Source organism: Eriocheir sinensis, chromosome 22 (assembly GCF_024679095.1).
Source record: "Eriocheir sinensis breed Jianghai 21 chromosome 22, ASM2467909v1, whole genome shotgun sequence".
NCBI classification, from domain to species: Eukaryota; Metazoa; Arthropoda; class Malacostraca; order Decapoda; family Varunidae; genus Eriocheir; species Eriocheir sinensis.
In genome coordinates this window covers 5,997,426-6,024,251 of record NC_066530.1, presented here as the reverse complement: position 1 = coordinate 6,024,251, position 26,826 = coordinate 5,997,426, and positions in this window count along the sequence as shown.

Below are 26,826 nucleotides of genomic sequence, written 5' to 3'. Positions count from 1 at the left end.
TTTTTTTTTTACATCATGGGAGACAGCTTAAGGCAACAAAACAAAAAAGTAACAAAAAAAGTCCGCAAGGCGCTGCTCCAACAAAACGAAACAAAGTAAGACGCCAAATAAAGGTCATGAGTTTCGGGAGATGAGGTGTCTTGACACTCCTCTCTTGAAAGAGGTCAAGTCATAAGCAGGAGGAAATAGAGATAAAAGAAGGCAGCTATAGAGTTTACCAGCAGAGGGGATAAAAGAATGAAGATGCTAGTGAACTCTTGCATAAGGGATTTGAACAGTATAGGGATGAGCTAGAGTAGAGATTCGAGTGCAGCGGGGCGGTGGGAGGGGGTTCAGAAGAGCAGTCAACATGAAAATATCGGTAGAAGATAGAATGAGATGCAACATTGCGGCGGAATTAACAGCTAGGAGACTGTCAGTAAGAGTAAGGTTATGTGTGTGGAGTCCCCCCACACGTGAGTTGCATACTCCATACACGGGCGAACAAGGCCCTTGTATATGGACAGCATCTGTGCGGGGGAGAAGAACTGACGAAGATAATACAGAACACCCAACATCGAAGAAGCTGATTTACTAAGAGAGGAGGTGTAAGTTTCCAGTTAAGATTTTTGAGTTGAGGGTAGACCTAGGATGTTTATTGTAGAAGGTGACAGCTGAGTGTTGTTGAAGAATAGGGAATAGGTGTTTGGAAGATTGTGTCGAGTTGATAGGTAGATAAATTGAGTTTTTGAGGCGTTGAAGGACACAAGGCTCTTTCTACCTCAGTCAGAAATGATAGCACGGTCTGAGGTTAACCGTTCTGCAGGCTCCGATCTGGAGTCTCGCAATTCCTGTTGGGAAGGTCTTCTATTGAAAGAAGATGAATAATGCAGAGTAGAATCATCAGCGTACGAGTGGATAGGACAGTTTGTTGTGAAAAGATCATTGATGCGCAAAAGAAAGATGGTGGGAAATAGGACAGAGCCCTGCTGGACACCACTGTTTAGAACAGTGACCGTCTTCCACAGTAACCAGAAAGGAGTCTGGAGATAAAAGTACGAAGAGAGGGATAGATTCCGTAGGATTTACATAGATTTACATAGAAAATCAGACCACACAGACCCCATGGTCCAGACTAGGTGGTTTGTCCTTAAACCTAAGTGAATCTACACTAATCAGATGGCTCCAAAACGTTGCTTTTCTACTCTAGTTAATGTTAAGTTCTTGGAAGTGACGGTAGAGCTTGTTTTTGAAGGAGTCAATCGTGTTACACTGGACCACTGACGTTGGGAGCTTATTCCATTCTCGCACTACAACGTTGGTGAAGAAAAATTTGGTACAGTCTGAATTTACTTGTCAACATTTGAGTTTTATGCCATTGTTCCTCGTTCGCAAAGTGTCATCGATCATAAACAATGTTGATTTGCCTACATTCGTGAAACCACTGAGAGAGAGAGAGAGAGAGAGAGAGAGAGAGAGAGAGAGAGAGAGAGAGAGAGAGAGAGAGAGAGAGAGAGAGAGAGAGAGAGAGAGAGAGAGAGAGAGAGAGAGAGAGAGAGAGAGAGAGAGAGAGATTTACATAGATTTACATAGAAAATCAGACCACACAGACCCCATGGTCCAGACTTGGTGGTCTGTCCTTAAACCTAAGTGATTTTACATTAATCAGAAGACTCCAAAACGTTGCATTTCTACTCTAGTTGATATTAAGTTGAAGGAAGTGACGGTCGAGCTTATTTTTGAAGGAGTCAATCGTGTTACACTGGACCACTGATGATGGGAGCTTATTCCATTCTCGCACTACAACGTTGGTGAAGAAAAATTTGGTGCAGTCTGAATTTAATTGTCTACATCTGAGTTTTACGCCATTGTTCCTCGTGCGCAAAGTGTCATCGATCATAAACAATGTTGATCTGTCTACATTCGTGAAACCATTAAGTATTTTAAAACATTCGATCAGTTTTCCTCGGAGGCGACGTTTCTCAAGAGAGAACATGTTAAGGGTAGAAAGCCTTTCTTCGTAGGATTTGTTGCGCAAGGAAGGATAATTTCGTTGCCCGACGCTGAACACCTTCTTATTTCGGAATATCGTTTGCATGGTGGGAGACCAAAACTGTACCGCATATTCCAAGTGGGGTCTGACTAAACTGTTGTAGAGCGGAGTATTACATCTTTATTCTTATATAAAAGTTTCTTTAATGAAGCCCAACATTCTGTTCGCTTTATTTGCTGCATCGATGCATTGATGTGAGAATTTGAGGTTTGACGCGATTTTGACCCACAAGTCCTTGACTCATTGAACGCTTGTGAGTTTAACTCCGCGCATTTCGTAATCAAACTTCTTATTCCTCGTTCCAACTTGAAGGACCTGGCACTTGTCTACGTTAAAGGGCATCTCCCATCTATCCGACCAAGCTGAAATTTTGTGCAAATCCTCTTGGAGGCTTTGCCTGTCTTCGTCAGTGAGAACCGAGTTACCAATCTTTGTGTCGTCTGCAAATTTACTAATGCGGTTATTGAGTCCAACATCCACGTCGTTGATGTAAATAATGAAGAGCACTGGGCCAAGAACCGAGCCCTGAGGACGCCACCAGTGACCGGCGCCCACTCTGAGTTAAATCCGTCAATCACTACTCTTTGCTGTCTGTTGCTCAACCAATTCGCGATCCATTGGTTTACCTGACCGTCAATACCTATTTGCTTTAATTTGTAAAGTAATTTATGATGCGGGACTTTATCAAACGCTTTCTGGAAATCAAGATAGACTACGCCCAGTGATTTGGTTACGTCATAAACAGTGAAGAGGTCGTTATAAAAGGTTAATAGATTTGATAGGCAGGATCTTTTGTTTCGGAAGCCATGTTGTGAGTCCCCAATTAATGAGTGGCTTTCAAGGTAACTCACAATTTTGTCTCTAATTATGCCCTCAAGTAGCTTACCTACAACCGAAGTTAGACTAATGGGCCTGTAATTACCTGGTACTTTTTTGCTCCTTTCTTAAAAATCGGTGTCACGTTAGCCTTTTTCCAATCTGAGGGGACAATGCCTTGTCGCAAGGACATATTGAATACGGTTGTGAGGGAGGAGAGTATTTCGCTCTTTGTTTCTTTCAGCAGAGTTGGATATACTTTATCAGGTCCAGGACTTTTATTTGTTTTAAGTGATTTGAGGGCTTTAAGGACTTCATCGGGTTTTATTTCAAAGTTAGACAATGCATGCTCGGGATTTACATTAGTACTGGTGTTGGTGGTGGTGGTGGGAGGACTGTTATTATTAAACACCGAGGAAAAGTAATTATTTAATAGGTTTGCAACGAGTTGGCTGTCAGTCACTAGTGTACCGTCGCTGTTTGTTAAAGGTCCAATTCCACTTCTGATCGCCTTTCTGTTGTTTATGTAACTGAAGAAGGATTTCGGATTATTTTTACAGTTGGCTGCAATATTTTCTTCATATCTACGCTTTGCCTGATGCACTAATCTTTTTACTCGTCGCCTTGCATCATTGTAAAGTCTAATGTTTTTGGGCGTGCTTTGGTCTTTCTTTAACCTGTAAGACAATTTTCTCTCCTTGACTGAGTGTTTAATTTCGCTATTAAACCAAGGTGGACTTTTATTAGTGTTAATTCGCTTCTCGCACAAGGGGACAAATGTGTCCTGCTGAGTGAGTAAGTGATTTTTAAAGTTTAGCCAGGCGTCCTCTGCATTGCCGTCATCTGATAGTTGCATATCTATTAGTTTTCGTCGGATTTCTACGAAGTTGGCTCTTTTGAAATTGGACACCTTAATTAACTTTATTTTCAGTCACCGATGTTTGAGCTCTAATGTCAACGCGCACTAGTTTATGATCGCAGGAACCGAGGTGTTCTCCTACCGTGACATTACTGACTAGGTTATCTTGGGTCGCTATAACAAGGTCAAGTATGTTATTTTGTCGAGTTGGTTCAGAAACCATTTGGCTTAGATAATTTTCCTCTAGAAATTCGATCATTCTATGGGACTCACCTTCTGTACCCGACAGTGTCGCCCAGTCGATATGGGGGAGGTTAAAGTCTCCTAGTATCAGTGAGTCGCTGTTATTAAGTGACTGCCTTAAGACGCTGTACATTTCAAGATCGCCATCAAGTGATTGCCCCAGAGGCCTGTAAGTGACAGATATATTTAAATTGACTTTTGCAATGTTTACTCGCACGCACAAATGTTCAACGTTACTGTTTCTTGGTGTTTTGTCAGTAGGTTGCAAGTAGCTTTTGACAAAAGGGCGACACCACCCCTCTATGGTTTACGATCATTGTTGAAGAATCTGTAGCCATCTATGTTGTATTCGGAACATAAATCAATATTAGTGGTGTCGATAAATGTTTCGGTTATAGCAATTACGTCAAAGTTTTCTGTCAGAGCAAGACATCGCAGTTCATCAAATTTGTTTCTTAGGCTACGCGCATTGAAACTAAGGACTCTTAGGTTATCTTGAAGCTTGGTAATAGAGGTACAGGAGGGTTCAATGTTACGAGTCTGTTGCGGTGTATGGTGTCTATTTACACGGGCGGGATGGAAGGACGTGGCTGAGAGTCGTGTTTTTTTGTTAGGGCGTTACGTACGGCGTTGTTGAGGATCCTTCCAAATCTGGCTGCCCCGATGGGGGACAGGTGTATGCCGTCCCTTTGGAAAAGTCTACTCTGGCCGTAGAAATCGTTCCAGGCGTTAAAGAATTCGACGTCAAGCTCTCCGCAGAGAGTCTGCAGGCGGTTGTTGAGGCTGAAGGCCTTACTGTAGAAGTCGCCCTCATCCCATGTCCGTGGTAGAATTCCTGAAATCAAAATATTAGGGGATTTAGACTTATACTGCTGGATGAGCCTACGGTACTTGTCCAGCAGTTCCTCAGACCGAGTCGTGGTGACGTCGTTTGTACCTGTGTGGAGAACAAAGAGTGAGTCATTAGAGGCCACAGCGGAGACCTCGTCCAGTGCAGCTGTGATGTCGTCAACACCAGCTCCAGGATAACAGTAGTTACGCCTACGACGGGGGACTCTGCCACAGAATTCAACCACCTGATGGCGAATCATAGAGTCACCGACCAAGAAGGTGCTCTGTTCCTCGTCCTCCTCCTCCAGTATGGCAAATCTGTTGTAGCAATGAGTAGGATAAATGGCTCTAGGGGCGGGTCTGGCTCCTCCTCTCACGGGGGTGAAGCATTCAGCGTCAGCTCTACCGGTTCCCTGTGACGTGCCTTCTTCGGAAGGTGGCTGGGCATCGAGTGCAGGTGAGGAGGGTGATGAGGCGTCAGTTGCAGGAGGGGCGACGATGTTGGCCTGGATAAACTCCTGCAAGGTATCAGCAGTACTTGTTAGTTCGGTGATCTTCTTCTCGCCAGCCGTCAGCCTTTCGTCCTGTTGGAGTCTCGTTTCCATCTGCTGTGTCAACAGGCAGATCTTGCAGACGGTCGATCGTCCTGAGAAGAAATGACCAGAGAAGTTTCCTGTGCAAGTCGAACATTTCTTTAGCGCCATCTTGGTAAGGAGGAGAGAGCAGTGAGTAGTGTTTATCTATATATTTGCTTTGCTTTTTCTTTTTCGTAGGGCAGAGGGACGCGTGCGTGAATAAGCGAGAATAAGTGAGAGATGGGAAGGCGTAGGAGGAGATAGGGATGGAGGGAGGAAGAGGGCGAAGGAAAGGGGAGAGAGGGGGGAACGAGATAGGGAGTGAGGAAGGAGAGACAGAGAGGGGCAAGTGGGGGTAGTAATGAGAGAGAGAGAGGGGGGGCAATGGAGGGAGGCGAGAGAAGAGGAGGAGCGAAACGCGAGGGACGAGAGGGAGAGACGCAGGTGATGAAAAATTTAGAGGATTACTGTGTCTCTGGGGAATAATCTGGTCAAGTCAGGTCAGGTAAGTCTGAACACCTGCGTATGGAGTGGCGTCGGAGTGGAATCTGGAAATATATAAAGAATGTGGCGGAAAGAGTGTAACACTGTGTTTTGTGTATATGTGTATATATGTTTTACAGGGCGCTACGGCGAGAGGGTAGATACAGGCAGAGAGAGGTAGTAAAAATAAGGGCAACACTTAATCCTGTCCAGCGAAGCACGTGGTCGCACAGCAAACAGCACACCTCTGCAGGCAGCTAACTCGGTTGACGAGAGAGAGAGAGAGAGAGAGAGAGAGAGAGAGAGAGAGAGAGAGAGAGAGAGAGAGAGAGAGAGAGAGAGAGAGAGAGAGAGAGAGAGAAATACATAGAATTACATAGAAAATCAGACCACACAGACCCCATGGTCCAGACTTGGTGGTCTGTCCTTAAACCTAAGTGATTTTACATTAATCAGAAGACTCCAAAACGTTGCATTTCTACTCTAGTTGATATTGTTGAGTTGAAGGAAGTGACGGTCGAGCTTATTTTTGAAGGAGTCAATCATGTTACACTGGACCACTGATGGTGGAAGCTTATTCCATTCTCGCACTACAACGTTCGTGAAGAAAAATTTGGTGCAGTCTGAATTTACTTGTCTGCATCTGAGTTTTACGCCATTGTTCCTCGTGCGCAAAGTGTCATCGATCATAAACAATGTTAATCTGTCTACATTCGTGAAACAATTAAGTATTTTAAAACATTCGATCAGTTTTCCTCGGAGGCGACGTTTCTCAAGAGAGAACATGTTAATGGTAGAAAGCCTTTCTTCGTAGGATTTGTTGCGCAAGGAAGGGATAATTTTCGTTGCCCGACGCTGAACACCTTATAATTTACCAATATCCTTTGCATGGTGGGGAGACCAAAACTGTACCGCATATTCTAAGTGGGGTCTGATTAAACTATTGTGGAGCGGGAGTATTACATCTTTATTCTTGAATACAAAGTTTCTTTTAATGAAGCCCAACATTCTGTTCGCTTTATTTGCTGCATCGATGCATTGCTGTGAGAATTTGAGGTTTGACGCGATTTTGACCCCCAAGTCCTTGACGCATTGAACGCTTTTGAGTTTAACGCCGAGCATTTCGTAATCGAACTTCTTATTCCTCGTTCCAACTTGAAGGACCTGGCACTTGTCTACGTTAAAGGGCATCTCCCATCTATCCTACCAAGCTGAAATTTTGTGCAAATCCTCTTGGAGGCAGGATCTTTTGTTTCGGAAGCCATGTTGTGAGTCCCCAATCAATGAGTGGCTTTCAAGGTAACTCACAATTTTGTCTCTAATTATGCCCTCAAGTAGCTTACCTACAACCGAAGTTAGACTAATGGGCCTGTAATTACCTGGTACTTTTTTGTCTCCTTTCTTGAAAATCGGTGTCACGTAAGCCTTTTTCCAATCTGAAGGGACGATGCCTTGTCGCAAGGACATATTGAATACGGTTGTGAGGGAGGAGAGTATTTCGCTCTTTGTTTCTTTCAGCAGAGTTGGATATACTTTGTCAGGTCCAGGACTTTTATTTGTTTTAAGTGAATGGAGAGCTTTAAGGACTTCATCGGTTGTTATTTCAAAATTAGGCAATGCATGCTCGAGATTTACAATAGTACTGGTGTTGGTGGTAGCGAGAGGAAGACTGTTAGTATTAAACACCGAGGAAAAGTAATTGTTTAAGAGTTTTGCAATGTGTTGGCTGTCAGTCACTAGTGCACCGTCGCTGTTTGTGAAAGGTCCAATACCACTTTTGATCGCCTTTCTGTTGTTTATGTAACTGAAGAAAGATTTCGGATTATTTTTACAGTTGGCTGCAATATTTTCTTCGTATCTACGCTTTGCCTGACCTAATAGTCTTTTTACTCGTCGCCTGGCATCATTATAAAGTCTAATGTTTTCGGGCGTGCTTTGTTCTTTCTTTAACCTGTAAAACAATTTTCTCTCATTGACTGAGTGTTTAATTTCGCTATTAAACCACGGTGGGCTTTTATTAGTGTTAATTCGCTTCTCGCACAAGGGGACGAATGTGTTCTGCTTAGTGAGTAAGTGATTTTTAAGGCTTAGCCAGGCTTCCTCTACGTTGCCGTCATCTGATAGTTGTATTTCTGTTAGTTTTTGTCGGATTTCTACGAAGTTAGCTCTTTTGAAATTGGGCACCTTTACTTTATTTTCAGTCACTGATGATTGAGCTTTAATGTCGACGCGCATTAATTTATGATCGCAAGAACCGAGGTGTTCTCCTACCGTGACACTACTGACTAGGTTATCTTGGGTCGTTATAACAAGGTCGAGTATATTATTTTGGCGAGTTGGCTCAGAAACCATTTGGCTTAGATCATTTTCTTCTAGAAATTCGATCATTCTATGTGACTTGCCTTCTGTACCTGACAGTGTCGCCCAGTCGATATGGGGGAGGTTAAAGTCTCCTAATATCAGTGAGTCGCTGTTATTAAGTGACTGCCTTAAGACGCTGTACATTTCAAGGTCGTCATCGAGTGATTGCCCGGGAGGTCTGTAGGTGACAGATATATTTAAATTGACTTTTGCAATGTTTACTCGCACGCACAAATGTTCAACGTTACTGTTTCCCGGTGTTTTGTCAGTGGGTTGCAAATAGCTTTTGACATAAAGGGCGACGCCACCGCCTCTACGGTTTACACGATCTTTGTTGAAGAGTCTGTAGCCATCTATGTTGTATTCGGAACTTAAATCAATATTTGTGGTGTCGATAAATGTTTCGGTTATAGCAATTATGTCAAAATTTTCTGTTAAAGCAAGACATCTCAGTTCATCAAATTTGTTTCTTAGGCTACGCGCATTGAAACTAAGGATTTTTAAGTTATCTAGAGGCTTGGTAATAGAGGTGGTGGTACTTGCGGAATCACGGTTACGGGTTTGTTGCGATGTACGGCGTCTATTTACACGGGCGGGGTGGAGGGACGTGGCCGTGACTCGTTTTTTGCTCGGGAAAAGAGAAGGGAGAGAGAGAGAGAGCGAGAGGGAAGAGATGGGGGTTGAAACAAAGAGGCCTGTTGTGCTCCCATGTCTCCCCTACAATCTATAGTGTCAACAAAATTCAGAGGTGTCAGGGGTCAAAACAGGGTATCGTTGCCAAAAGTGGTCAATCTGCCTTCTTTTAATTATTGCGGGAGAACGGTAAATATTTATAATGGAAATAAAATACCAGTGACCTTATATTGATATTGGAGGCCTACCAAGGAAATCTCAGGTCTCAAGTAGGCCTAACCTGCGATCAGTTTGTCATTCCGTGACGTCACACCAAGACGTTTGGGGGCCGAGACTAACGCCCCTTCCTCGCCCTAGGTTGTGGGAGCGAGCTCATTCTCACGAGCGACATCGCCCCTTTCAGGTTCAGTTTCTTCAGGGATTATTATCTCTCTGGGAGCGGTGATCCACTCCTCACTACCACAATAAGGTTCACCTTCTCTGCAGCCCTTTGCAGTATTCGTCCATCAAAAACATTCTCAAGTACATAAGCAGAACCATCCCTGATCACTTCAACCACTCTGTAAGGGCCCAACCATTTCAGATTAAGTTTCTTACAAGTACCAGGTAGGCTACCCTCACTTTTCACCCACACCAGAGAACGCACACCGACCTTTTGGTTTCTGCGCCCACGGTTAGCTACTGCCCGAAACTTCCTTGACATTTTCTGGTGTGTCTCCCTGAGGATAGCATGAGCTTCTGCTATACCCTCCTCTGTACCTTCAATTTCTGGGAGACGAACACCCACCTGGCGTGGCGGACGGCGCGAGAAGAAGGCAAAGTACGGCTGCTCACCCGTAGTGGTGTGCACTGCCATGTTCAGTACCTTCTGGCATGCTGGGAGCAACCTTGGCCACCGAAGAGGGTGTCCTTGACATAGGGTGGCCAACACAGACTTGAGCGTTCGGTGGTAGCGCTCGTTGATGCTGTTTCCTTGGGGATGGTATGGGGTGGTGTGGCACAGGGTGATATGGTTAGTGCGGCAGAGGTTTTGGAAGGAGGCCCAATTCGCGATCCATTGGTATACTTGACCGTCAATGCCTATTTGCATTATAAAGTAATTTATGATGTGGGACTTTATCAAACGCTTTCTGGAAATCAAGATAGACTACGTCCACTGATTTGGTTACGTCATATATTGAGAAGAGATCGTTATAAAAGGTCTGTAGGTTTGACAGGCAGGATCTTTTGTTACGGAAGCCATGTTGTGAATCCCCAATTAATGAGTGGCTTTCGAGGTAACTCACAATTTTGTCTCTAATTATGCTCTCGAGTAGCTTACCTACAATTGAAGTTAGACTATAATGGGTCGGAGAGAGAGAGAGAGAGAGAGAGAGAGAGAGAGAGAGAGAGAGAGAGAGAGAGAGAGAGAGAGAGAGAGAGAGAGAGAGAGAGAAGGAAGTACACAAGAGAAGGAGAAAAAAATGAAAAGTATGAGAGGAGTGAGAGAGAAAGAAGTTTGAGACAGAAGGGAGAGAGAGAGAGAGAGAGCGAGAGGGAAGAGATGGGGGATGAAACAAAGAGGCCTGTTGTGCTCCCATATCTCCCCTACAATCTATAGTGTCAACAAAATTCAGAGGTGTCAGGGGTCAAAACTGCAGGGTATCGTTGCCAAAAGTGGTCAATCTGCCTTCTTCTAATTATTGCGGGAGAACGGTAAATATTTATAATGGAAATAAAATACCAGTGACCTTATATTGATATTGGAGGCCTACCAAGGAAATCTCAGGTCTCAAGCAGGCCTAACCTGCGATCAGTTTGTCATTCCGTGACGTCACACCAAGACGTTTTGGGGCCGAGACTAACGCCCCTGCCTCGCCCTAGCTCATTCTCACGAGCGACATCGCCCCTTTCAGGTGAGGAAAGAACTGTTCACGGTGCTCAACTCACTTTGGGTATAACTATAACTGAGACTGGGATTTTCACGAGCTACATCGCCCCTTTCAGGTGCGCCAAAGGCAAGCCTGACAGATGGGAAGCTGGGCGTCGCCCAGACCAAGGCCAACATGCAGCAGTAATAGCGTCTTCCATTTGACACAAAACCCAGAACCAGGTTCGGGGATAAACCCAGACCCAAGTCCGGGTTTTCGCGCCGTAAATGGAACGCATTTAGGCGGATATATAAACAAACATTCTTCTTCTTCTTCTTTTGACCTGTATTGCTCCTTAGGTCCTCCTCCTCTCGGGTGTCTCTTCTATTTATTCACACACTTTTCCTATCAATTGTGCTGTGTAGCTTAATTTTTCTTCACTGCAATACACTATCGCACTTTACTTTTCAGTTTGTTGCTAGAATAACTTACTGACATTGCTTATCCGTGCACTTATTCAAGCATTTGTGCCCTTTTTTTTCCCAGCACTGCATCTCCATACAGCCCCAACACGTACCGTGCGATTGCCCCGTTGTCCTCCTCTAGCCTCTTAGCCTACTCCTCCCTGGTGCTACTAATAACTCCCCTCTCTGCCTCTCATAGTTGCTGCATTTAACTATTAGGTGTTCCACTGATTCTTTCTCCCTTCTCCTACACCTACAGCTACAGTTCAGGTTTCCCCCTTCCCTGTTCCTGCCATTTAGCTGCGGGGTTCTCGTTCTTGGTTTAAACAACAGCTTGCTCCCCCAGTCTCCTACATGCCAGTCTACTCCCTCTAGCTTCTGTGTCTTGCTCTACCATCTTAATGTCGACTCTTTTACCTTAAAATTCATAGGCCCAGCCTAGGCAGATGGCACACCACCTGTTCATCTTCCCTATCAGGCTGATGGATAAACGGGTTTTCCGGGAAAGCAAACTCTTTTAACTTAGACATTAGATACTTGCCTGTGTCCCAGGGTAATAGGTTCTCACTTGACGCAGGCTTAAGGGCCAGAGACAAATAAGCGCTGATGAACAACACACTTGTGAGACCAACACTAGCATGCTGCTCCACGGTGTGGGATCCTTACATACACACACACAAACATTTATAAGTTAGCACTAATCAACACCAAGGTGGTTCTGTTCATTATAAACATTGAACTTGAACACCAAGCATCACAACACAGATCAAACAACAGATTAATATGTAACCTCTTCACACGTGCAGACAAGCACACACTTAAAATTCTGTACAAGATCACATTCACTTACATTGACATTGACCCACACACATACTTACAGGACGCAAACAGTCAGCGTACTTGTAACACACTCAGCCAAAAATACCAAACATATCACACTAACACTGACACATGTACAGACTCATACTTTCCACGCACCACACGTGACTGGAACAGCCTCCCCCTACAGACTTTAGACTGTGGTACAATAGTCTCATTCAGAAAACAAATACACACTCATTTGTCACAACACACCAAGACTAACTAGTAGTACACCTATTCACTTCCCTTCCCTACACACTCGGCACCCCAATCTCCCCAGCAGCCAACACAAATATCCATGTTATGCACCTGTACTGGTGCCCTGTGCATTACTTGTCAAGATCAAGACACAACACACAGCTTATCAAATGCCTCCAACTTTACCTAATGATAACACTGCTGAACTATAACTCTCATTCACTCAGCACAAATAGGGTCATGAAAATCAAGATCAATTCTATCCTCCAACATTTGAAAATAAAGCAAAACAACTGTACAAATGCATTAAATTTTATTTAACTAATAAAAACATTGAGCACAATTAACAACAGGTACAATTTTTTTTTTTATTATTACACAGATTAATCAAGAAAGAAACTGAATTTCAAGACATTGCTGGGTTCCCAGGTGTGATTGGGGACATTGATGGAACACGTTGAGACTCGAAATGAAAAAATACATGAAACTATTAATAATGATTATCATAACTGGGTACATGTTAACTTTACAGTTTTGACTCACTCTAAGATTAGAAGAAACTAATAATGACACCAACAAAGTTTGTGACTTGAGCAAGTTCATAAATTCTGCCAGAAGGTACTCAGGATGAAAGGGGGCCCTGCATGGAGACTTGTCCGGAGGGACCCTCAGACTTAGCGTTGTAGGGTGGGTGAGGCGACGCGCCCCCCAGCGTATGCCACCTTTGATAGATGACTGTATATTGATAATCCAAATTTGATACTTTCTACAACAATTGGAATACTATTCATGCCTTCAAATTATACCTCGTCAACAAAAATATGATGAAATATAACTTTAAACAAAACTTGTCATTTAGGAAACTTAACATATTTGGACCTATAGCCGCATAATTAGTTATCTTGTACTTATCTTGAACCCGCGACCAGCTTGAAGGGAGAGCCACTCCTTACCGAGTCGGCCAACGAGGTACCCCACTTACCAAGTGGGTTATGGGAGGCTCCCTTATCAGGCCTAGTTGCCGCACTACAATCTACGGCAACTGAACCTTACCTGATGGATAGCAATCTACTGCTGCTAGATTAGCAATTGGTTACCATTTAAATATAATACTGAATTGTTATTGCTTCACTCATTGATAATCTAACCTAACTGGTATTTTTTTGTGATATCGGTGACCCAAATAACACAATAAAGTCACTGAAACAAACAATTCATCCTTACATTATGCATAAATGGGGGTTACCAATGATGATGAAAATTAACTAGTAGCCTACCCATGGTTATAATAATGATGAATAGTAAATAAACATGTATCGGCAATAAACACGTCAGTCACCGTAAGGTAGAGGTAAAGTTGGGGGCATACGCTATAGCAGCGCGTGGCCTCGGTGCTCATCTCCGTCGCATTGGCCCTTGAGCCTGTGGTGGGAGGGAGCCCATTACCCCGGGACACAGGGCCAGCGTGACACCCGGGTGGGTGCCATTCTGTTTAAAACACAGCCGTCGCGTTTCACTCCCATCCTTCGCCCGGCCACAAAACCCTTGCCCCGCCAGTGGCGTACCGAGGGGGGGGGCCATGGGGCCATGGCCCCCCCCTTTAGCAAAGAAAAAATAATAATGAATAAATAAATATTACAGGAAAATAATAGGAAGATGTATATTAGTATTACGATTACGAATGTGTGTGTGTGTGTGTGTGTGTGTGTGTGTGTGGAGTTGAGAGCTCAGTAACACCGACTGACCGAGTTATTTCATCTTTGGTTTTGTTTTGAGTTAATGGTATGATATAAGGTGTGCTCTGAGTGATAAAAAAGGGAAGGTGTTAAATGATGGGTTCATAAAATTGTGTGTAGAGTGCGACGTCAAGCTGTCAACTGAAAGCAGCGGAGGGGTGTTTGTAGCGGGAGCGGGGAAACAGGAAGAAGAGGAGTACGAGATTGGGATGGCTTTGGCAGAGAGAGAGAGCACGAAAGTCGTAAGTGTGCCTTCTCTTTTTCTTGCCTCTTAGATTTACTTGATTTTAGGTGTAAGGTGCTGTCAAAGTGATTGGAGGACTATATAATTATACCATTGAGGCAGCAAGCGAACTTGTCTGGTGACAGTGGTGAGTATGTAATAATTGATTCTGTATTATGACGGGGAGAGTGGCAGGCGACGCAAGACGAGTATGGGACCTGTGACGTCGACCTTTGCCGTTATATTACCTCCTTTAATGACTGTTTTGTCTTGACAGTGGACGGTGTAGAGTGGCTGAGTAACTATTGTATGTTCAGCACTTGAACAATGGAGCTGCTGAGTTGAATAAGAGCAGGTGATCTATTTTGAGAAACATTCATTGACGACGTAGGCTCACGTGGCCGTAGCCTATTCATGTTATCCGTATAATATTTTCTGACCAAAAATTCCAAATTTCTGAAAATTATGATTGATAGACTTCACTTTCTTTTTATGTAGTACTTTTTTTCTATAGAGTGTGTCATTTCTTGAATTCACGCAGGCTTGGGATTTGTGCCTTTCCATTTTTTACATATTTCCTCCCTGGTCACAAAACGCCAGAAAACGCTTCACGTACGTACTCTATCTGGTGTAGGAAAGTCACCACTGACTCGGCTGATGCCCCGGATAATTCAGTTAATCAAGTTGGTAAATAATGAAATAATGATTAAGAATAATTACTGCAAAACACGTTAGGTGAAGAATCAGCAGCCAAGCCTAATCTAAAGCAATAAGTGACCCAGGTTTTCTCATGAGTTTGGAAGTGCTCACCTCAGTTCTAAGTGTCACTAAACCCTTGCCAGAAAAGCTGCAGGGGTCACAACAAGAACTGATGGGTGCTCTGGAAGTGTAGCTACACAGAGCTGCATAGATGCATTTCAGTCCTATCGTGATGGAAATAAGTTCAACCAACTTTTTGCCCAAGCTGAGGAAAGGTACGGAGATATCATCCAGAAGCCTTGAACAATCAGTGGTCATCAGAAACATAATTAAGGCTAACCCTCCAACAGCAACTCCATAGGAGAACTATCGAAGAGCTATTTTTCTCCCATTTTCGGACACTGCTATAGCACAACTCAGGGAAAGGTTTGCATCTAAACACATTAGGAGTTTTTTGTTGGGAAATCTTGTTCCCTCTCTTTCAGTTGATACTTATTTTATTGAACTGAAGGAGGCAGTTGAATTTTATGGAAAATTTCTTGATGGAGATGCAGATCTCGTTGAAGATGAATGCATATATCTACGGGGGCAGAGTTATTGGAAGCGTCGTGAATCTCATGAGACGTCAAAGCAAGTTGTTGAGACATTGGCATGTGCCAAAAAATTGGGCACATATCCAAATTTTTCCACCTTATTGCAATTTTTTCAACTCTACCTGTTAGCACTTTCACCAATGAGCGATCCTTTAGTGATCTTAAATTGCTTAAAACATACCTTAGGAACGCAATGAATGAAAGTCGTTTAAATGGACTGGCCTTACTTTGTCTATTGTGACACAAATCTTGATCATGAAGTCCTTGATGAATTTGCACGTAAGAACAGACGCCTAAATTTGAGGTAAACCAGTTTCACTGTATTGTTGTTAACAGTAACTAATCTAACTCATCTAGTTAATTTTTATTTTATATTCATAAAATACCTGACCCAGTTTTCATGTATCTTGTACGTAAAAATATGTATTACAGCAGCAGCTTGTATAAACGAAGATTATACATGTTATATGAATATAACATTTTTTTCCTTGCCAGTATATTACTTTTTTATGAGAACATGTAGTTCTAATTTAAAGTAAGTAGTGTTGTTTCGAGGGTAAATTTTTACAGTCCAAATTACAGAAATGAACAAGATTTTAAAAGTAATGTTCGCTCAAGTAACATGAAATTAGTACTTTAAAGATTATTTAAATATCCCAGATTTATGTTGTAATTATATGCTACCAACAAACTTCAAAAATGTACAATGTATGTATATGTATGTATCAACGCATGTAAGTATAAAAAAATAATAACTTTACCCTAGCGATCTAACCCGAATCCTCAAGCTGTCTGGGATCCCAGCGCTCGCAATAATACTGGCCGCAGAAAAAAATATATATATATATATATATATATATATATATATATATATATATATATATATATATATATATATATATATATATATATATATATATATATATATATATATACTGGCCCCACCCTTTTCAATTTTCTGGGTATGCCACTGTGCCCCGCCATACATATATGGCTCTCCACACATTTATTCATCCATCTGTTATCGTTGAAAGCCACTACAGGACTCTTGCTGGGCCCGAAATTAATATTTCAACGCCCTGCTCACTGCACCACTTTTAACTTATTATTCATGGTTTGCGGCACATATCTATGGGTAAATATGTAACTGGCATATAGTACCTACAATTTCGGATCACCAGGCACCACTTGGATGCAGTGGTTGTAGCAAAAGATACCCAAATATGGGAAATAAGGCATGCAAATGGCGGCGGCGGCGATAGTCTTGGTCCTAGTCTGGGTCTTGGGTCGACAGTGATCTGCCCAACCCTGCTCACCCAGATCCTCTAAAATGGGTGCAGGCTGTGGCGTCAGCTGATCGGTTCCGCTAAACAGAACACGCCAGATCACGACCCAGAAACGGATTACGCTAAGTGGAAGACGCTATAACTTTTGAAGCTGCGTTGTGGGGGATTGACTGTGGCAGGGTGTGTGAAGAGAGGAAGGAAGGAGAAGGCCAAAAGGGTGGTATGTGTGTCGTTCTCAGGGGTAACAATGGATAAGCGCAAACACTCACTAGTTTTAGTTAGGACTTAATTAAGGTGTGGAATGGTGGAGTCTGTGTTTCCCCGTGTGGGTGGAAACAATTATGATGTTGGTGCTACTTATTCCCATGTGTGCATGTTAGTTTAAGGTGTTAATGTTAACCTGTATTCATGGTATTTATAAGTGTAATTAGTGATGTAAGATACGTAAGCTAACCTCTAATAAGTGGACCCTGTCCTATGACCCTTAGTTCACCATCAGAATCTCTAAACAATAATTACCTCAAGTAACATTCTCAAAGTCGTGTTACCTATATTACTTGGACAGGTGATGATCCTGTGTGCGATAATGGTGCCTTATAAGACTGGGTGAATAAACTACTAATTTTACTCTGTGGTTTAAATGATCAATAATTAATTCTACTTTGAGGTATATTGAACCTACATAATTAATTAAAAGAGTGCCCATGAACGGCACGACATCGGCATTGTGGTTCTGGGAGGAAACAAGGTAACCTCCTCCCTGTCTAATATCCAAATAAAGGAGAACGCTGCAGCCTTTTACACATTGCTCAGGGCTGCAGTGAAATCTGCTTGCCTGAAACTTGCAGTCCAGATAGAGGGTCGTTTTGTGCCTGCCGGCAACCGCCATGGCGTTCCCGAGGCTGCCGAGTTCAACCGTCGCCGGCAAGTTTTGAATAATTTCACAAATAACAGCCTCAAGAGACAGGGGTTGGTTGCCAGGGTTATCCAGTTGGGGTCGGTGGATTTCCTTAACAACCCTCAGTACTACAGGGATGGTGTGCACTTGAGTGGAACTGGGTTGGGAAAGTATAAGGATGCAGTCTTGGGTGGCTTGAAATATGCCCTTGAACACCGGCAGTGAGTATAGTTGATCCCCAGGTGCCCGAAGTATTATTCAGCTGAATAGCTAGTGGCAATTGAGGGCCAACTAGCCGGTCCGGGACTGCCTCCTTGCACAGTTAAGGGTCTTTTTTTATAATTGCCCTTTTAATTGAAACCACCCCTATTAATCAAACCCTTTTAGATTGTTTATTTCAATATTGAGCTTGCCTCTATATTTGCCACAATGGATTCACAACTAAACCCTGAGGATGCAGCCACCCATGGAGTAAATAAAGACTCTGTTCCCCAAGAGATAATTAAGACCCTGAGAAGGAGCAGGGGAATCTTTAAAAGAAAAATAACACTCCTTCTTAAGCAATTGAAAGAATTAACTCAAACAGATTCCTTGACACCCTCCCTAAGTAAGAGCTTCATCAATAAAATAGAATTAGAAATGGTACAAGTGAAACACTATGATGACAGAATAAATAAAGTAATGGATCAAACAGACCTTGAAAGTAAGGATGAAACTTACTATGCCTCAGAGTTGGAAGATCAAATCAGTATGTTGAGCTAAATAAGGATCAGGATTTAAGAGGTGCTCAAAGTGATATTACTTCACAGAATCTTATGCAGTTTATGTCACAGATGAATTTTAGTGAAGGTAAGCCTCCCCCATTGAGCTGTGGAACATTTTCGGGAAAGGAGAAGGACAAGTTTGCTTTTAATACCTTTTTAAACCAATTTAATAATGTGATTGGGACGAGAAAGCATCTGACTAATGCTACCAAACTAGCCTATTTAATTGGCTATTTGAGAGATTATGCTCTCTCAGTAGTGAAACATTTATCCATTACGGATGCTAATTACAAAACAGCCATCCAAATGCTGGAGAAAGAATTTTTAGACAGTTGATGAGATTTACAAGAATATAATGAAATCTTATCCTAGCTCTTCGTTTGACCCTGAATATACTTCCACCAAGATTTTCATAAATGAGCTAAGGGCCTATTTAGCCGAGTTGAAGACACATGGTTTTAACTTTCTGGAACCAGACTCAGCTGGTCATTCCCTTATCAGCCATATTATCTTTGACAAACTGCCAGCAACAGTAAAAAGGGAATTCATTCATCTTTTATCCAAGAATTACCCCACCATAACTGAAATCTTTGAAAATTATCATACAGATCTCACCACTCAGAGTAAAACTTGTTCAGTAAAGCCTAAGAATTTTAATAAAGGCAACAATAAGCCCTCCTCAGGTGAAAACAAACCGCCAATGAAGGCCAGAAAACCAAGAACCAAAAGGTACACTCCAGAATTACAAATCCTTCTCCACAGAATTAACTTAAGTTATGTGGGGCTGATGGGCATTCTTTAGGCCAATGTACGAACTTTACCAACTTGGAAGCCAAAATTGCCCGACTAAAAGAATTATCTATGTGTACCAGGTGTGCTGGTTCGGGGCACGATGAGAACAACTGTTATGGCAAACAGGGTAAACTTAGATACCAATGCAGAGTCTGTCGGTCAAAGGAACATATTACACCCTTGTGTCCCTCGGCTGACAAGAAAGATAAGGATAAACCTCAACTTAAGACAAATATAAGCTTGTGCCTGGCACAAAGAAGTTTCGACTCTTGCCAATTGCTGCCAACAATGACTTCAGCTTTAAAGAATGGCAGAAAGAGTAGAATGGTTAGGTGCCTTGTTGATACCGGAAACCAAAGATCATATATTTCGGAAACCGCTGCCAAAGACCTTTTCCCAGATGTGAATAAATTGTTTTCCCTAGATTGTGATGTTGGAACCTACATTGGTGCAGAAACAAAAAGCTTCAAACAAATGGCTACAGGGATTAAATTAGAAGATCGATTCACTTGTGCTCCCTTTTTGGTGGACAAGACCTTGGACATTAATTTTTACGTTCCAGGGATGAATGCAGTCATTTGCAAATTCAAGGAAAATAACATAAAATTGTTGGATGAACACTTCTATGAGGCCAAGAACCGTGAAACTATCCAAATTGATATGTTGCTAGGTATTGACATACTACAGTCTATGTCACCAGTGTCCTGGCAAGAGAAATTAGGAGGTAAATGTTTAGTTATGCACAACAAAGTAGCTCCCATTGGAAATGTATTTAACTTTTTGAATCCAGCAGAACAGCAATTTGTTATGCGTATCCTAACAAAAAAGGATGAGAAAAACCTATGCAACAAAACTAAAACAATAGTTAATGCCGTTTTGGACCCTATAAAATCATATTTCAACCCACTTGAACACCTTCCAGAGGACACAAAAGTGGACAATGGACTGGAACATCTCTTTAGCCTCGAGTCCTTAGGAATTAAAACCACTGATCAAGACCTAGTGTCCCTAGAAAGCGAACAAATAAAGAAGTTTGAAAATGGTATTACTTTCAAAGAGGGTCATAATAATGTTGAGTTGCCATGGTATTCAGACAAAATAGATTCTGTTCCTTCTAATCATTCTGTTGCACTTAACGTGCTGGACCGAACTCTGGACCACTTAAAAAGAAAGGGGTTACTAGAAAGATATCAAGCAGTATTTGACGAACAGCTGGCTGACGGCATAATAGAAGAAATTGAAGTAAAACCTTTTCAGTATAATCAAAAGATTTGGATACCTCATAGACCTGTCATCAGAATGGAAGAACAAGTAACAACTAAAATAAGACCTGTGTTCAATTGTTCTTTAAAAACCAAGAAGGAATTACCTTCTCTTAATGAGGCTGCCTACCCAGGTGTAGATTTAATGAATAACATTCTTCAATTACTTTTATATTTTCGCACCAATAAATCAGTCATGCTCAGTGATGTAAAACAAGCCTTTTTGATGATTAAATTAAAAAATGAAGTAGACCAAAATAGGTTTTGCTGCTTTTGGAAAAGAGGCAACAAATTGGTCACCTACAGGTTCAAGACCATAGTGTTGGGTTCATCTTTTCCCCATTCATCTTGCACTATGTGATGAAACATCATGCAAGTTCATTTCCTGATGACAAATTAAGCAAAATATTGGCAAATAATTTTTATGAAGATAATCTATTGGTAACAGGAAATGAAATTAAAGAAATAAAGGAATTATATAATCTGGCATATGAGAGAATGAAGGCAGGCGGATTTACCTTAAGATCTTGGAATTCCAATTCAACTGAATTGAGAGAACAGATGGAAAGTGATGGAAGATTAGTAGAACACTCCAGCGAAGAAGAAAAGGTGCTAGGGTACAGATATAATGTTCAGCAGGATTCCCTGAGCATAGCTCCATGCAAAATAAATCCAGAAGCAAACACAAAAAGACAAGTCCTTTCTCAAACTTCCAAACTATTTGATCCTTTGAATTTGGCTCTACCTGTAACCATGAGGAAAATTATTAATGAGAAAAATATGGAAACTTGAAGGAGGCTGGGACGAACCCCTTCCTGAAGAGATCTGTACTGAGATGAAAAAATTAAATAGAGACTTGGAGATGCTGTCAGAAGTGTCATTTCCTAGACAAGCTCTAAACGAGCTAAACACATAATGGGCTACATATTTCTTGTGACAGTTCCGCTGAAGCGTATGGCTTTGTTGCCTACGCTCTAGATGGAGAGGGTAGAAGTACATACCTACACTCTAAGTCTAAGGTAGCTCCATCTGGCGAGGGAAATTCAAACTACCTCTTCAGACCCACGTGGTTGGTTTTCGCTCACTCCATCATCTACTCTGAAGCAGTTAACACATCAGCTCTTGCAGCTTCCCCCATTAACTCGCGGCAGTGCTTATTTATACTTTGACTCGAGGATTACAGGACCTTCTAGGACGAGCCTTCGAGAGACAACCACTTTTGAAACCCTAAGATAAGTGCCCTCCTACAGTGATTACAATTAGGTCTTACTATCAGGCCTGTTAGAATTATCGTTGCAGGGAAGCCTGTACCCCTGTCTTGGGTGGTAAGTTTGTTTAGTTTGTCCTGGGGGAGTTCAGTGTCCTGGCAAAAACGTTGGGTAAGGTAACTTCACTGAATCCCAACAAGTCATGCTATGACGCAACCGCGCGGGACATTTAAAAATGACTTCCAGGGGGGAGGGGATTTGATTTTATGAAAACAAACTTGACCACATGGCAGTTTAAGATATCCTGGACACGCTGAACGTAAAAAACGCATTCGTCAAATTTCAAGTATATTCGTCGAAAAATACCCCGTATCCGCCCCCCTTAAGGCAGGAGGCGGTGCTGGGCGGTAAGGAGGAGTGACATGCTGACGGAGGAAGGGTTCCGGCGGAGCCCGAAGGGCGCTGGAGAAGGATGCAGGTTTCTTGGGACACGCATTGGAGGAAGCATTATGAGGACCACCACAGTTACAGCACCGCGGTGGAAACTAGACACCGTCCTGGATGCTTTTTTCTACACTCCTCCGATGCAACGACCTACACTTCCACTCCTTATGGCCCCATCGACTACAACGTTGACACAGGTCTGGCTCAGGTGTGTAAGGAGCGACCCTCTTACGGCCCAGGCCACAGATCCACACGGCCTCAGGGATGGCGCCCTGCACCTAGCCAAGGAGTTGTGGGGACGCTGTCCGACCCACAAACTGTCTCTTCAGCGACAGAAAGCCCGAAGGTGTAGCCAAGCAGGTAACAGACACATATGTAGGCACATCAAAGACAATAACCGCCCTCGGGGCCTCCTCCGGCGGCACCATGACCTCCCCTTAATAACCTTCTGTGACCAGCATATCAAAGCCCCTCGTCCAACGTAATGTAGGGAACGTTCCTACATTCTTTGAACAGCGGGGAGGCCCCAGGGTGTTGTCTGAGGAGAGCCATGAACCAGAGGTGCTTGGAAGCAGTTGACTGTTGTTGAGTTGTAAGTGGCCACAACAATCGACGCCGCGCGGCGTCCTCAACGAGGCCTGGGTGTGAACAGGATCATCCTCAACCTCCGACGTCTCCATAACGGTGTCCTGACCCTCTCCGGGGTCAGAAGTAGCGGGGTCCCCATCTTCTGCAGGACTCGGGGATACAACAGCAGGTGACGGGGCAGGCACGTCCAACTGTAATTTCTTCTTCCCGACATGACCCTCTCCTGGGTCAGAAGTAGCGGGGTCCCCATCGTCAGCAGGACTCGGGGAGACAACAGCAGGTGGTAGGGCAGGCACGTCCGACCGTAATTTCTTCTTCCCTCGAGACAAATCGCAGGCGTGTAGCAGACAACCATCAACAATGGCAGAAGCACGAGTGCTGGCAGGACTCCGTGAGTGTTCTCCGAGGTCACTCCTAAGGAGTGAATGGGCGTGCTCCAGCGGAACAAGACTACTAGGACGGGCAAGGCGGCGTTTGCGAAATTTAGGGCCCATGAGAACAGCAAGGGGAGGAGACGCGTGGGCACTGCCGACCCGCGCGGGGGCAGCAGCTAGGCGCACTGCTCTTTCTTATGTTGTTACTGATTGTAGAAAAGAAATAAATGAGAGGCACAGGGGAAATTATGGTAAAATGATGTTTCAGTAGGAATTGAAACAAACAAATTGGAGATTACTAGTGTCAAATGAGGTGGAGGTGGAGCAGTGGAGAAGTGGGTGAAAGGTGCGAACCCTCATTAGGCGGGAGGATGGGAGGGGGGGATCAAGGAGGAGGAAGGGAAAAGATGGGAGGGAAAAGATGCGAGGAAACTGAAGAGGAAAGGCAAGGAAAGAAATAGAACTGAAGTAAAAAGTGTGTGTGTGTGTGTGTGTGTGTGTGTGTGTGTGTGTGTGTGTGTGTGTGTGTGTGTGTGTGTGTGTGACAAAGATGGAAGATGCAAGAGAGAGAGAGAGAGAGAGAGAGAGAGAGAGAGAGAGAGAGAGAGAGAGAGAGAGAGAGAGAGAGAGAGAGAGAGAGAGAGAGAGAGAGAGAGAGAGAGACCTGTCCTCAGGGGGCTGACCTCAATCTCTCATCAGAAGAAATTTTGGGGTTTAAGACGGGACGAGGAGGGGCGGGGACGGAAGGTAGGGGGAGATAGAGGTGGCTATGGACGATGAATTAGTAAAATATTGAAAAGATTAGAAAAACAGAGAGCCCAGCTCAGGTGTTAAAGTGACAGCGGCTGTTGTTGGTGGTAGCGAGTGTTATAAGTGCTAGTCGGTTCACGGATAGAGAAACTCAATATCCGTTAGGGTTACTTTATTGGACAGAACTTACACAGCTCATCACGACAAGGACAACACATAGGATAGGTGTTTGTTTGTGTATGCTTTTGTGTGAATGTTGTTTGTGTAGGTTAACATTTAAGTGTTGGTGTATGTGTGGAACAATGTGTAACGGTGGACAACAAGAGAACGTGAACGGACAAAGGTAAACGAATACAAGGAAAGTTAACGATGAAGACGCGACAAGACAGACTGGCAGACACAGTGACGATGGACATTACATGAAAACACTGAGAGTCTTAGTCTCTCTTTTGCAGCACCCCATTTTCTTGTCACTGAGGGGAAGGAACACGGAATTTGAGCGGTGACTGCTACAGATTACTCCCCCCCAGTGACGAGGAAGGAGGAACGAAATCTTCCCTGGTGCTGGGGCGCTGTGGCAGACGGTGATGCGTTGCGATGAGTAGCGTTGTGTAGAGTTGTGTCGAGATGCGCGGTAAGTTGCGCTGAGTAGTTGCGTTGAGGTGCGCGGTAAGTTGCGCTGAGTAGAGTTGCGTTTAGTAGTTCAACTACGGTGAGTCGAGCTGGAGTGAGTAGTGCAGTGACAACAGCTACGGTGAGTCGAGCTGGAGTGAGTAATGCGGTGACAACAGCTACGGTGAGTCGAGCTGGAGTGAGTAATGCAGTGACAACAGCTACGGTGAGTCGAGCTGGAGTGAGTAATGCGGTGACAACAGCTACGGTGAATCGAGCTGGAGTGAGTAATGCAGTGACAACAGCTACGGTGAGTCGAGCTGGAGTGAGTAATGCAGTGACAACAGCTACGGTGAGTCGAGCTGGAGTGAGTAATGCGGTGACAACAGCTACGGTGAGTCGAGCTGGAGTGAGTAATGCGGTGACAACAGCTACGGTGAGTCGAGCTGGAGTGAGTAACGCAGTGACAACAGCTACGGTGAGTCGAGCTGGAGTGAGTAATGCAGTGACAACAGCTACGGTGAGTCGAGCTGGAGTGAGTAATGCAGTGACAACAGCTACGGTGAATCGAGCTGGAGTGAGTAATGCAGTGACAACAGCTACGGTGAGTCGAGCTGGAGTGAGTAATGCAGTGACAACAGCTACGGTGAGTCGAGCTGGAGTGAGTAATGCAGTGACAACAGCTACGGTGAGTCGAGCTGGAGTGAGTAATGCAGTGACAACAGCTACGGTGAGTCGAGCTGGAGTGAGTAATGCAGTGACAACAGCTACGGTGAGTTGAGCTGGAGTGAGTAATGCAGTGACAACAGCTACGGTGAGTCGAGCTGGAGTGAGTAATGCAGTGACAACAGCTACGGTGAGTCGAGCTGGAGTGAGTAATGCGGTGACAACAGCTACGGTGAGTCGAGCTGGAGTGAGTAATGCGGTGACAACAGCTACGGTGAATCGAGCTGGAGTGAGTAATTCAGTGACAACAGCTACGGTGAGTCGAGCTGGAGTGAGTAATGCGGTGACAACAGCTACGGTGAGTCGAGCTGGAGTGAGTAATGCGGTGACAACAGCTACGGTGAGTCGAGCTGGAGTGAGTAATGCAGTGACAACAGCTACGGTGAATCGAGCTGGAGTGAGTAATGCAGTGACAACAGCTACGGTGAGTCGAGCTGGAGTGAGTAATGCGGTGACAACAGCTACAGTGAGTCGAGCTGGAGTGAGTAATGCGGTGACAACAGCTACGGTGAGTCGAGCTGGAGTGAGTAGCGCGTAGGAGACAGCTACGGTGAGTCGAGCTGGAGTGAGTAATGCGGTGACAACAGCTACAGTGAGTCGAGCTGGAGTGAGTAATGCAGTGACAACAGCTACAGTGAGTCGAGCTGGAGTGAGTAATGCGGTGACAACAGCTACAGTGAGTCGAGCTGGAGTGAGTAATGCGGTGACAACAGCTACAGTGAGTCGAGCTGGAGTGAGTAGCGCGTAGGAGACAGCTACGGTGAGTCGAGCTGAGATGAGTAGCGCAGTGAGGACAGCTACGGTAAGTCGAGCTGATGTGTTGAGCAGCGATGAGTTGAGCAGCGAGGGGTTGAGCAGCGAGGGGTTGAGCAGCGAGGAGTTGAGCAGCGTGAGGTGGGCTGCGTAAGGTGGGCTGCGGTGAGTTGAGTGGTTGGCTGTTTAATAGATCCTGGAAGGCTTGAATCCGCACTCCCGAATCGCGAACCACGTAGACGGGTCCTGAGCAGAAGAGTGGTGCTCTGAAGGACACCGCCGTAGTAGAGGAAGAGTTGCATGTCGTCGTCAGGTATGGTGAAGTCGAGCGGCGTGGAGATGGGCAATAGGCAGTGGCGTAAACGCGCCGGGGGCCACGGCAGTCATAGAGTGCGTCGAGGGAACTGCGTGTGAAGGCGCTATGCTGACAGCGTGTCAGGGGCCTCGGCAGTCGGTGAGAGTAGAACGACTGCGTGTATTAAAGGCGCCAGCTGCCAGCGTGTCAGGGGCCTCGGCAGTCCGTGAGGGCGTCGAATGACTGCGTGATAAGGCGCTAGATGCCAGCGTGCCAGGGACCACAGCCGGTTGAGAATTGAGGGGCGCAAGCATATGCCAGGAGCCGCGGCAGTCGTGAGTGCGTCGAACGACTGCGTGGGAAGGCGCTAGATGCCAGCGAGCCGGGGGCCACAGCGAGTTGAAAAGTTAGGGGCGCTAGCATGTGCCAGGAGCCGCGGCAGTCCGTGAGAGTAAAACGAACTGCGTGTACTGTAGGCGCTGGCACGTGCCAGGGGCCTCTGTGGCTCGGGGAGTGAACCAGTGTTCAAAAAGGCACTGTAACACAACACTGTACACTTAGTGGGAACACTGTGACACTAACTGTTGCTGGGGACTTGCTGCACTGAACTGTTGCTG